Consider the following 11,915-nt stretch of genomic DNA (forward strand, 5'->3'; position numbering starts at 1 on the left):
ATCTTGTTTTCTCTTTCAAAATAATTAACATATGAAATGCACTGTAGAAGTTAAGAATATGGTCAGAAAGAAATGAGCAAAAAGAAACTATCTCATTTCCTGGACATGGAGAAGATAGAGGAAAATCTACTTGTGTTAAAATGTGGATAGACAACATCTGTTTCTGATTTTCACCTCTACAGATTCAATATTTAATCATTTGTAATTTATATTTTCATGGAGCTACAAAGAAAGATATGGCTACATACACATCAATAGCTATATACAAGTTTATATGTATAAGTATATAAAGTGAAGATTATATTTTCTGAGACTAAAATTCTTAAAAGTCAATGGCATATTAAATTCTAAAAGGTTGGAAGGTCCCACCCAGATTTGAACTCGGATCACTGGATTCAGAGTCCAGAGTGCTGACCATTACACCATGGAACCCTCCCTGAGTTGAGATTTTTTGCCATTGTGAAAGAAGAGAATGCCTCAGTTGGTAGCTTTTTGTTGCTGCAAAAACTATATCCCAATTGGATATTAATAGTAAAAAGAGTTATCATGCTATTTGTATTTTTTGAATGGCATCCTTCCATAAGTATTTTAAATATGTAAAAGTTTACCATATTATGAAAGTTATAAAATGTTGTTCGTTGTTGATTGTACGACAATAAAACCTTTTAAATTTACAAATTGCTGCAGCAGTATCTCTGTCTCTGGTAGAGGTGGTTCCATGGTATAATGGTTAGCTCTTTGAAATTTGAATTCAATTATCTGACTTCATCTTTAGTGGGCCGTTTTGTTGCTCATGAACTACTACTCATCTGTCAGCTTTGCTCATTGATTGCACACAGCAAATACCAGTAGGCTGAATCAGTCATTACATTATTGTTTTCTAAATGTCTTTCAGCTGTTTGCAAGTTGTAGAAACTCAAAATGTGCAATACATGTGACACAAAGGTCTTGTCAAAATACCTAGACATTTTTAAATCATATCCTGTTTTTCTCAAACACATTTCAGAGAGCTAATTCACAACACTACCTTTTTAACCTTCCTGTTATTGATCAGGACAAGATAGCACATTTTAAAGTAGACGCAGTCCTCAAAACAAAACTAGAGGAATCAAAATTGCAGCATTATTGAGATACAAGATTTGTCATTCTGAACATTAGTGTTGGACTTGTGTAGTAGAAAGGTCCTCAGACAGATTTTCAAGAGTCAATCTGCAATCATAAAGTATAATCTTTTGATTAGATGTATTATAGGTAGATACTGATCTAATTTTCTTTTCACCACTATACACAACTCATGCGCACTGTATAAATCAGCTATATTGTTACAAAAACAATGAGCAAAAAACAACTATCTCAATTTCTGAATATATAGAAAAAAGAGGAAAAGATACTCATGATTCAAATGTGGATAGGCATCAACTCTTTGTTATTTTCACCTCTACTAGCTATGTTTAGTTATGATTTATATGTTTATATTTTAATATAGTCATACACACTCGCACTGCTACATATGCATAAATACTTATCTATAGGGTAATAAGTCACAGTAAGTTCTTAAATATTACATTTTTCAAACCAAAAATTCCAACAAGTAAAGGCAAACAATAATCTTACAGCTCAGGAAGGTCAAACTGAAATTTGAACAGGGATCACTGGATTAAGTGTTCAAGGTGCCTACCATTACATTATGGACGGCTTCTGTACTAGTGTGAAGTTTCCATTGTTACCGAAGATAATTCCTCAGTTTGCCGCTTATATGTTATTGCAAAAAGATACCCCATGTGGTAAGGAATATCCAACAAAGTTTAATGTCATATAACTGCTTTGGGCAACATCCTTTCCAAGCAGTTTTAAATATGCAAATGTTTACCAAAATATGAAATTAATAAAATGCTGTTCATCTTAGTTTGCGTAATATTAAAAACTACCATATTTCAAAATTGCTGCAGCAATTTGTGCTTTTTTTTTTGCATGAGTGGTTCTATGATGTAAGGGTTAGCACTTGGGCCTTTGAATCCAGCTATCTGAGTTCAAATCGCTGAGGGGCCATTTTACAAATATATCAGGGTTTTTTTCAAACACATTTCAGAAGGATTACTCAAGACACTACATTTTTAAATCTTCTGTTTACTGATAATGTAAATGGGGCATAATTTAATTAACAAGCCTCCATAAACCATGAGTAGAGGAATCAAAAGTGGGGTATTACTGCGATTGAAGAAATACAGTTTTGATCTTAACCTTGAAACTGAAAAAGGAAACAAACTTCACACTGATTTTCAATGGTAATTCCACAACCAAAAAATACTCTCATTTGATTAGACGTATCATAGGTATTAATCTTGTTTTCTCTTTCAAAATAATTAACATATGAAATGCACTGTAGAAGTTAAGAATATGGTCAGAAAGAAATGAGCAAAAAGAAACTATCTCATTTCCTGGACATAGAGAAGATAGAGGAAAATCTACTTGTGTTAAAATGTGGATAGACAACATCTGTTTCTGATTTTCACCTCTACAGATTCAATATTTAATCATTTGTATTTTATATTTTCATGGAGCTACAAAGAAAGATATGGCTACATACACATCGATGGCTATATACAAGTTTATATGTATAAGTATATAAAGTGAAGATTATATTTTCTGAGACTAAAATTCTTAAAAGTCAATGGCATATTAAATTCTAAAAGGTTGGAAGGTCCCACCGAGATTTGAACTCGGATCACTGGATTCAGAGTCCAGAGTGCTGACCATTACAACATGGAACCCTCCATGAGTTTAGATTTTTTGCCATTGTGAAAGAAATGAATGCCTCAGTGGGTAGCTTTATTGTTGCTGCAAAAACTATATCCCAATTGGATATTAATAGTAAAAAGAGTTATAATGCTATTTGTATTTTTTGAATGGCATCCTTCCATAAGTATTTTAAATATGTAAAAGTTTACCATATTATGAAAGTTATAAAATGTTGTTCGTTTTTGATTGTACAACAATAAAACCTTTTAAATTTACAAATTGCTGCAGCAGTATCTCTGTCTCTGGTAGAGGTGGTTCCATGGTATAATGGTTAGCTCTTTGAAATTTGAATTCAATTATCTGACTTCATCTTTAGTGGGCCGTTTTGTTGCTCATGAACTACTACTCATCTGTCAGCTTTGCTCATTGATTGCACACAGCAAATACCAGTAGGCTGAAATAGTCATTACATTATTGTTTTCTAAATGTCTTTCAGCTGTTTGCAAGTTGTAGAAACTCAAAATGTGCAATACATGTGACACAAAGGTCTTGTCAAAATACCTAGACATTTTTAAATCATATCCTGTTTTTCTCAAACACATTTCAGAGAGCTAATTCACAACACTACCTTTTTAACCTTCCTGTTATTGATCAGGACAAGATAGCACATTTTAAAGTAGACGCAGTCCTCAAAACAAAACTAGAGGAATCAAAATTGCAGCATTATTGAGATACAAGATTTGTCATTCTGAACATTAGTGTTGGACTTGTGTAGTAGAAAGGTCCTCAGACAGATTTTCAAGAGTCAATCTGCAATCATGAAGTATAATCTTTTGATTAGATGTATTATAGGTAGATACTGATCTGATTTTCTTTTCACCACTATACACAACTCATGCGCACTGTATAAATCAGCTATATTGTTACAAAAACAATGAGCAAAAAACAACTATCTCAATTTCTGAATATATAGAAAAAAGAGGAAAAGATACTCATGATTCAAATGTGGATAGGCATCAACTCTTTGTTATTTTCACCTCTACTAGCTATGTTTAGTTATGATTTATATGTTTATATTTTAATATAGTCATACACACTCGCACTGCTACATATGCATAAATACTTATCTATAGGGTAATAAGTCACAGTAAGTTCTTAAATATTACATTTTTCAAACCAAAAATTCCAACAAGTAAAGGCAAACAATAATCTTACAGCTCAGGAAGGTCAAACTGAAATTTGAACAGGGATCACTGGATTAAGTGTTCAAGGTGCCTACCATTACATTATGGACGGCTTCTGTACTAGTGTGAAGTTTCCATTGTTACCGAAGATAATTCCTCAGTTTGCCGCTTATATGTTATTGCAAAAAGATACCACATGTGGTAAGGAATATCCAACAAAGTTTAATGTTATATAACTGCTTTGGGCAACATCCTTTCCAAGCAGTTTTAAATATGCAAATGTTTACCAAAATATGAAATTAATAAAATGCTGTTCATCTTAGTTTGCGTAATATTAAAAACTACCATATTTCAAAATTGCTGCAGCAATTTGTGCTTTTTTTTTAGCATGAGTGGTTCTATGATGTAATGGTTAGCACTTGGGCCTTTGAATCCAGCTATCTGAGTTCAAATCGCTGTGGGGCCATTTTACAAATATATCAGGTTTTTTTTCAAACTCATTTCAGAAGGATTACTCAAGACACTACATTTTTAAATCTTCTGTTTACTGATAATGTAAATGGGGCATAATTTAATTAACAAGCCTCCATAAACCATGAGTAGAGGAATCAAAAGTGGGGTATTACTGCGATTGAAGAAATACAGTTTTGATCTTAACCTTGAAACTGAAAAAGGAAACAAACTTCACACTGATTTTCAATGGTAATTCCACAACCAAAAAATACTCTCATTTGATTAGACGTATCATAGGTATTAATCTTGTTTTCTCTTTCAAAATAATTAACATATGAAATGCACTGTAGAAGTTAAGAATATGGTCAGAAAGAAATGAGCAAAAAGAAACTATCTCATTTCCTGGACATAGAGAAGATAGAGGAAAATCTACTTGTGTTAAAATGTGGATAGACAACATCTGTTTCTGATTTTCACCTCTACAGATTCAATATTTAATCATTTGTATTTTATATTTTCATGGAGCTACAAAGAAAGATATGGCTACATACACATCGATGGCTATATACAAGTTTATATGTATAAGTATATAAAGTGAAGATTATATTTTCTGAGACTAAAATTCTTAAAAGTCAATGGCATATTAAATTCTAAAAGGTTGGAAGGTCCCACCGAGATTTGAACTCGGATCACTGGATTCAGAGTCCAGAGTGCTGACCATTACAACATGGAACCCTCCATGAGTTTAGATTTTTTGCCATTGTGAAAGAAATGAATGCCTCAGTGGGTAGCTTTATTGTTGCTGCAAAAACTATATCCCAATTGGATATTAATAGTAAAAAGAGTTATAATGCTATTTGTATTTTTTGAATGGCATCCTTCCATAAGTATTTTAAATATGTAAAAGTTTACCATATTATGAAAGTTATAAAATGTTGTTCGTTTTTGATTGTACAACAATAAAACCTTTTAAATTTACAAATTGCTGCAGCAGTATCTCTGTCTCTGGTAGAGGTGGTTCCATGGTATAATGGTTAGCTCTTTGAAATTTGAATTCAATTATCTGACTTCATCTTTAGTGGGCCGTTTTGTTGCTCATGAACTACTACTCATCTGTCAGCTTTGCTCATTGATTGCACACAGCAAATACCAGTAGGCTGAAATAGTCATTACATTATTGTTTTCTAAATGTCTTTCAGCTGTTTGCAAGTTGTAGAAACTCAAAATGTGCAATACATGTGACACAAAGGTCTTGTCAAAATACCTAGACATTTTTAAATCATATCCTGTTTTTCTCAAACACATTTCAGAGAGCTAATTCACAACACTACCTTTTTAACCTTCCTGTTATTGATCAGGACAAGATAGCACATTTTAAAGTAGACGCAGTCCTCAAAACAAAACTAGAGGAATCAAAATTGCAGCATTATTGAGATACAAGATTTGTCATTCTGAACATTAGTGTTGGACTTGTGTAGTAGAAAGGTCCTCAGACAGATTTTCAAGAGTCAATCTGCAATCATAAAGTATAATCTTTTGATTAGATGTATTATAGGTAGATACTGATCTGATTTTCTTTTCACCACTATACACAACTCATGCGCACTGTATAAATCAGCTATATTGTTACAAAAACAATGAGCAAAAAACAACTATCTCAATTTCTGAATATATAGAAAAAAGAGGAAAAGATACTCATGATTCAAATGTGGATAGGCATCAACTCTTTGTTATTTTCACCTCTACTAGCTATGTTTAGTTATGATTTATATGTTTATATTTTAATATAGTCATACACACTCGCACTGCTACATATGCATAAATACGTATCTATAGGGTAATAAGTCACAGTAAGTTCTTAAATATTACATTTTTCAAACCAAAAATTCCAACAAGTAAAGGCAAACAATAATCTTACAGCTCAGGAAGGTCAAACTGAAATTTGAACAGGGATCACTGGATTAAGTGTTCAAGGTGCCTACCATTACATTATGGACGGCTTCTGTACTAGTGTGAAGTTTCCATTGTTACCGAAGATAATTCCTCAGTTTGCCGCTTATATGTTATTGCAAAAAGATACCACATGTGGTAAGGAATATCCAACAAAGTTTAATGTTATATAACTGCTTTGGGCAACATCCTTTCCAAGCAGTTTTAAATATGCAAATGTTTACCAAAATATGAAATTAATAAAATGCTGTTCATCTTAGTTTGCGTAATATTAAAAACTACCATATTTCAAAATTGCTGCAGCAATTTGTGCTTTTTTTTTAGCATGAGTGGTTCTATGATGTAATGGTTAGCACTTGGGCCTTTGAATCCAGCTATCTGAGTTCAAATCGCTGTGGGGCCATTTTACAAATATATCAGGTTTTTTTTCAAACTCATTTCAGAAGGATTACTCAAGACACTACATTTTTAAATCTTCTGTTTACTGATAATGTAAATGGGGCATAATTTAATTAACAAGCCTCCATAAACCATGAGTAGAGGAATCAAAAGTGGGGTATTACTGCGATTGAAGAAATACTGTTTTGATGTTAACCTTGAAACTGAAAAAGGAAACAAACTTCACACTGATTTTCAATGGTAATTCCACAACCAAAAAATACTCTCATTTGATTAGACGTATCATAGGTATTAATCTTGTTTTCTCTTTCAAAATAATTAACATATGAAATGCACTGTAGAAGTTAAGAATATGGTCAGAAAGAAATGAGCAAAAAGAAACTATCTCATTTCCTGGACATGGAGAAGATAGAGGAAAATCTACTTGTGTTAAAATGTGGATAGACAACATCTGTTTCTGATTTTCACCTCTACAGATTCAATATTTAATCATTTGTAATTTATATTTTCATGGAGCTACAAAGAAAGATATGGCTACATACACATCAATAGCTATATACAAGTTTATATGTATAAGTATATAAAGTGAAGATTATATTTTCTGAGACTAAAATTCTTAAAAGTCAATGGCATATTAAATTCTAAAAGGTTGGAAGGTCCCACCCAGATTTGAACTCGGATCACTGGATTCAGAGTCCAGAGTGCTGACCATTACACCATGGAACCCTCCCTGAGTTGAGATTTTTTGCCATTGTGAAAGAAGAGAATGCCTCAGTTGGTAGCTTTTTGTTGCTGCAAAAACTATATCCCAATTGGATATTAATAGTAAAAAGAGTTATCATGCTATTTGTATTTTTTGAATGGCATCCTTCCATAAGTATTTTAAATATGTAAAAGTTTACCATATTATGAAAGTTATAAAATGTTGTTCGTTTTTGATTGTACGACAATAAAACCTTTTAAATTTACAAATTGCTGCAGCAGTATCTCTGTCTCTGGTAGAGGTGGTTCCATGGTATAATGGTTAGCTCTTTGAAATTTGAATTCAATTATCTGACTTCATCTTTAGTGGGCCGTTTTGTTGCTCATGAACTACTACTCATCTGTCAGCTTTGCTCATTGATTGCACACAGCAAATACCAGTAGGCTGAATCAGTCATTACATTATTGTTTTCTAAATGTCTTTCAGCTGTTTGCAAGTTGTAGAAACTCAAAATGTGCAATACATGTGACACAAAGGTCTTGTCAAAATACCTAGACATTTTTAAATCATATCCTGTTTTTCTCAAACACATTTCAGAGAGCTAATTCACAACACTACCTTTTTAACCTTCCTGTTATTGATCAGGACAAGATAGCACATTTTAAAGTAGACGCAGTCCTCAAAACAAAACTAGAGGAATCAAAATTGCAGCATTATTGAGATACAAGATTTGTCATTCTGAACATTAGTGTTGGACTTGTGTAGTAGAAAGGTCCTCAGACAGATTTTCAAGAGTCAATCTGCAATCATAAAGTATAATCTTTTGATTAGATGTATTATAGGTAGATACTGATCTAATTTTCTTTTCACCACTATACACAACTCATGCGCACTGTATAAATCAGCTATATTGTTACAAAAACAATGAGCAAAAAACAACTATCTCAATTTCTGAATATATAGAAAAAAGAGGAAAAGATACTCATGATTCAAATGTGGATAGGCATCAACTCTTTGTTATTTTCACCTCTACTAGCTATGTTTAGTTATGATTTATATGTTTATATTTTAATATAGTCATACACACTCGCACTGCTACATATGCATAAATACTTATCTATAGGGTAATAAGTCACAGTAAGTTCTTAAATATTACATTTTTCAAACCAAAAATTCCAACAAGTAAAGGCAAACAATAATCTTACAGCTCAGGAAGGTCAAACTGAAATTTGAACAGGGATCACTGGATTAAGTGTTCAAGGTGCCTACCATTACATTATGGACGGCTTCTGTACTAGTGTGAAGTTTCCATTGTTACCGAAGATAATTCCTCAGTTTGCTGCTTATATGTTATTGCAAAAAGATACCCCATGTGGTAAGGAATATCCAACAAAGTTTAATGTTATATAACTGCTTTGGGCAACATCCTTTCCAAGCAGTTTTAAATATGCAAATGTTTACCAAAATATGAAATTAATAAAATGCTGTTCATCTTAGTTTGCGTAATATTAAAAACTACCATATTTCAAAATTGCTGCAGCAATTTGTGCTTTTTTTTTTGCATGAGTGGTTCTATGATGTAAGGGTTAGCACTTGGGCCTTTGAATCCAGCTATCTGAGTTCAAATCGCTGAGGGGCCATTTTACAAATATATCAGGGTTTTTTTCAAACACATTTCAGAAGGATTACTCAAGACACTACATTTTTAAATCTTCTGTTTACTGATAATGTAAATGGGGCATAATTTAATTAACAAGCCTCCATAAACCATGAGTAGAGGAATCAAAAGTGGGGTATTACTGCGATTGAAGAAATACAGTTTTGATCTTAACCTTGAAACTGAAAAAGGAAACAAACTTCACACTGATTTTCAATGGTAATTCCACAACCAAAAAATACTCTCATTTGATTAGACGTATCATAGGTATTAATCTTGTTTTCTCTTTCAAAATAATTAACATATGAAATGCACTGTAGAAGTTAAGAATATGGTCAGAAAGAAATGAGCAAAAAGAAACTATCTCATTTCCTGGACATAGAGAAGATAGAGGAAAATCTACTTGTGTTAAAATGTGGATAGACAACATCTGTTTCTGATTTTCACCTCTACAGATTCAATATTTAATCATTTGTATTTTATATTTTCATGGAGCTACAAAGAAAGATATGGCTACATACACATCGATGGCTATATACAAGTTTATATGTATAAGTATATAAAGTGAAGATTATATTTTCTGAGACTAAAATTCTTAAAAGTCAATGGCATATTAAATTCTAAAAGGTTGGAAGGTCCCACCGAGATTTGAACTCGGATCACTGGATTCAGAGTCCAGAGTGCTGACCATTACAACATGGAACCCTCCATGAGTTTAGATTTTTTGCCATTGTGAAAGAAATGAATGCCTCAGTGGGTAGCTTTATTGTTGCTGCAAAAACTATATCCCAATTGGATATTAATAGTAAAAAGAGTTATAATGCTATTTGTATTTTTTGAATGGCATCCTTCCATAAGTATTTTAAATATGTAAAAGTTTACCATATTATGAAAGTTATAAAATGTTGTTCGTTTTTGATTGTACAACAATAAAACCTTTTAAATTTACAAATTGCTGCAGCAGTATCTCTGTCTCTGGTAGAGGTGGTTCCATGGTATAATGGTTAGCTCTTTGAAATTTGAATTCAATTATCTGACTTCATCTTTAGTGGGCCGTTTTGTTGCTCATGAACTACTACTCATCTGTCAGCTTTGCTCATTGATTGCACACAGCAAATACCAGTAGGCTGAAATAGTCATTACATTATTGTTTTCTAAATGTCTTTCAGCTGTTTGCAAGTTGTAGAAACTCAAAATGTGCAATACATGTGACACAAAGGTCTTGTCAAAATACCTAGACATTTTTAAATCATATCCTGTTTTTCTCAAACACATTTCAGAGAGCTAATTCACAACACTACCTTTTTAACCTTCCTGTTATTGATCAGGACAAGATAGCACATTTTAAAGTAGACGCAGTCCTCAAAACAAAACTAGAGGAATCAAAATTGCAGCATTATTGAGATACAAGATTTGTCATTCTGAACATTAGTGTTGGACTTGTGTAGTAGAAAGGTCCTCAGACAGATTTTCAAGAGTCAATCTGCAATCATAAAGTATAATCTTTTGATTAGATGTATTATAGGTAGATACTGATCTGATTTTCTTTTCACCACTATACACAACTCATGCGCACTGTATAAATCAGCTATATTGTTACAAAAACAATGAGCAAAAAACAACTATCTCAATTTCTGAATATATAGAAAAAAGAGGAAAAGATACTCATGATTCAAATGTGGATAGGCATCAACTCTTTGTTATTTTCACCTCTACTAGCTATGTTTAGTTATGATTTATATGTTTATATTTTAATATAGTCATACACACTCGCACTGCTACATATGCATAAATACTTATCTATAGGGTAATAAGTCACAGTAAGTTCTTAAATATTACATTTTTCAAACCAAAAATTCCAACAAGTAAAGGCAAACAATAATCTTACAGCTCAGGAAGGTCAAACTGAAATTTGAACAGGGATCACTGGATTAAGTGTTCAAGGTGCCTACCATTACATTATGGACGGCTTCTGTACTAGTGTGAAGTTTCCATTGTTACCGAAGATAATTCCTCAGTTTGCCGCTTATATGTTATTGCAAAAAGATACCCCATGTGGTAAGGAATATCCAACAAAGTTTAATGTCATATAACTGCTTTGGGCAACATCCTTTCCAAGCAGTTTTAAATATGCAAATGTTTACCAAAATATGAAATTAATAAAATGCTGTTCATCTTAGTTTGCGTAATATTACAAAACTACCATATTTCAAAATTGCTGCAGCAATTTGTGCTTTTTTTTTTGCATGAGTGGTTCTATGATGTAAGGGTTAGCACTTGGGCCTTTGAATCCAGCTATCTGAGTTCAAATCGCTGAGGGGCCATTTTACAAATATATCAGGGTTTTTTTCAAACACATTCGAGAAGGATTACTCAAGACACTACGGTGGTCATTCTGACCTCGGCGGTAAAAGGCGCCTACCGCCGGTCAGAAATCCTCCATAATCCCGCCGCGGTCGCGGAAACCCGCCACGGTCATTCTGACCCGCAGAAGGCAAACCTCCGAAAATCCGACCGCCACAACAGACCGCCAGACCAGCGGTCGGCGGAAAGGTGGAGGTGACCAAACCTCCACCGCCACGCCAACAGAAATACGCCCATCCCATTACGACCCACGAATCCACGCGGCGGTCATTCAAACGCGGTATTCCATTGGCGGGACACACCGGCGCGGTCAGAATACACACCAACGAACAAAACTCACCCACATTGGACGATTTGAATCCCACACACCTGATACACATACACACACCACTCCCACACACACAATACAATATAAAACACCCACCCACATCACCCACAAACCCCTACGCTTACAAAATCGTAAAGA

General features: G+C 33.3%; 5 non-coding genes across 5 annotated transcripts; all 5 read right to left on the reverse strand.

Annotated features, from left to right (window-relative positions):
• Positions 1-360: 360 nt before the first annotated feature.
• On the reverse strand, positions 361-432 carry TRNAQ-CUG (transfer RNA glutamine (anticodon CUG)). Its single transcript has one exon. It is a non-coding gene; the product is annotated as a tRNA-Gln (tRNA).
• A 2,267-nt stretch (positions 433-2,699) lies between these two features.
• TRNAQ-CUG (transfer RNA glutamine (anticodon CUG)) lies at positions 2,700-2,771 on the reverse strand. The gene has a single exon. It is a non-coding gene; the product is annotated as a tRNA-Gln (tRNA).
• Positions 2,772-5,039: 2,268 nt separating this feature from the next.
• On the reverse strand, positions 5,040-5,111 carry TRNAQ-CUG (transfer RNA glutamine (anticodon CUG)). The gene has a single exon. It is a non-coding gene; the product is annotated as a tRNA-Gln (tRNA).
• A 2,268-nt stretch (positions 5,112-7,379) lies between these two features.
• Positions 7,380-7,451, reverse strand: TRNAQ-CUG (transfer RNA glutamine (anticodon CUG)). Its single transcript has one exon. It is a non-coding gene; the product is annotated as a tRNA-Gln (tRNA).
• Positions 7,452-9,718: 2,267 nt separating this feature from the next.
• On the reverse strand, positions 9,719-9,790 carry TRNAQ-CUG (transfer RNA glutamine (anticodon CUG)). The gene has a single exon. It is a non-coding gene; the product is annotated as a tRNA-Gln (tRNA).
• Positions 9,791-11,915: the final 2,125 nt, after the last annotated feature.

This window comes from Pleurodeles waltl, chromosome 2_1, assembly GCF_031143425.1.
Source record: "Pleurodeles waltl isolate 20211129_DDA chromosome 2_1, aPleWal1.hap1.20221129, whole genome shotgun sequence".
Taxonomy (NCBI): Eukaryota; Metazoa; Chordata; class Amphibia; order Caudata; family Salamandridae; genus Pleurodeles; species Pleurodeles waltl.